We start from the raw sequence: 1,351 nt of genomic DNA on the forward strand, positions 1-1,351 counted from the left end.
CCAAAAACAACAACAATGCCAACAATGCAAGGAAGGTGCTTGGTGACTTTACTGCACCTACCCCTGATTTCTATGGGAGAAGCATCTCAATCCCTGCCATTGGAGCAAACAACTTTGAGCTTAAGCCTCAATTAGTTTCTCTAATGCAACAGAATTACAAGTTTCATGGACTTCCATTGGAAGATCCTCATCAGTTTTTAGCTGAGTTTTTGCAAATCTGTGACACTGTCAAGACCAATGGGGTTGACCCTGAAGTCCACAGACTTATGCTTTTTCCTTTTGCTGTAAGAGACAGAGCTAGGAAATGGTTTGATTCACAACCTAAAGAAAGCCTGAACTCTTGGGAAAAGCTAGTCAATGCCTTCTTGGCAAAGTTCTTTCCACCTCAAAAATTGAGCAAGCTTAGAGTGGAAGTCCAAACCTTTAGACAGAAGGATGGTGAGTACCTCTATGAAGCTTGGGAGAGATACAAGCAATTGATCAGAAGGTGCCCTTCTGACATGCTTTCAGAATGGAGCATCATAGGAATCTTCTATGATAGTCTGTCTAAACTATCCAAGATGTCATTGGATAGCTCTGCTGGAGGATCTCTTCATCTAAAGAAGACGCCTACAGAAGCTCAGGAACTCATTGAAATGGTTGCAAATAACCAATTCATGTACACTTCTGAAAGGAATCCTGTGAATAATGGGACAACTCAGAAGAAAGGAGTTCTTGAGATTGATACTCTGAATGCCATATTGGCTCAGAATAAAATATTGACCCGACAAGTCAATATGATTTCTCAGAGTCTGTCTGGAATGCAAGCAGCAACAGGCAGTACTAAGGAAGCTTCCTCTGAAGAAGAAGCTTATGATCCTGAGAACCCAGCAATGGAAGAGGTGAATTACATGGGAGAATCCTATGGAAACACCTATAATCCTTCATGGATAAATCATCCAAATCTCTCATGGAAGGATCAACAGAGACCTCAAAAAGGTTTCAACAACAATAATGGTGGAAGAAACAGGTTTAGCAATAGCAAGCCTTTTCCATCATCTTTTCAGCAACAGACAGAGCATCATAAGCAAGACTCCCCTGACTTAGCAACTATAGTCTCTGATTTAATCAAAACTACTCAAAGTTTCATAACTGAAACAAGGTCCTCCATTAGAAACTTGGAGGCACAATTGGGTCAGCTGAGTAAGAAAATTACTAAACTCCCTCCTAGCACTCTCCCAAGCAATACAGAAGAGAATCCCAAAAGAGAGTGCAAGGCCATAACCACATCTCACATGGCCGAACATGGAGAGGAGGAAGAGGCAGTGGTTCCCACTGAGGAAGACCTCAATGGACGTCCACTGGCCTCCAT

General features: G+C 42.0%; 1 non-coding gene across 1 annotated transcript; it reads right to left on the reverse strand.

The window, feature by feature from the left end:
* Positions 1 to 398: 398 nt before the first annotated feature.
* Positions 399 to 506, reverse strand: LOC112725944 (small nucleolar RNA R71). Its single transcript, XR_003165022.1, has one exon. It is a non-coding gene; the product is annotated as a small nucleolar RNA R71 (small nucleolar RNA).
* Positions 507 to 1,351: the final 845 nt, after the last annotated feature.

The sequence above is a fragment of the Arachis hypogaea genome, chromosome 11 (genome assembly GCF_003086295.3).
Source record: "Arachis hypogaea cultivar Tifrunner chromosome 11, arahy.Tifrunner.gnm2.J5K5, whole genome shotgun sequence".
NCBI lineage: Eukaryota > Viridiplantae > Streptophyta > Magnoliopsida > Fabales > Fabaceae > Arachis > Arachis hypogaea.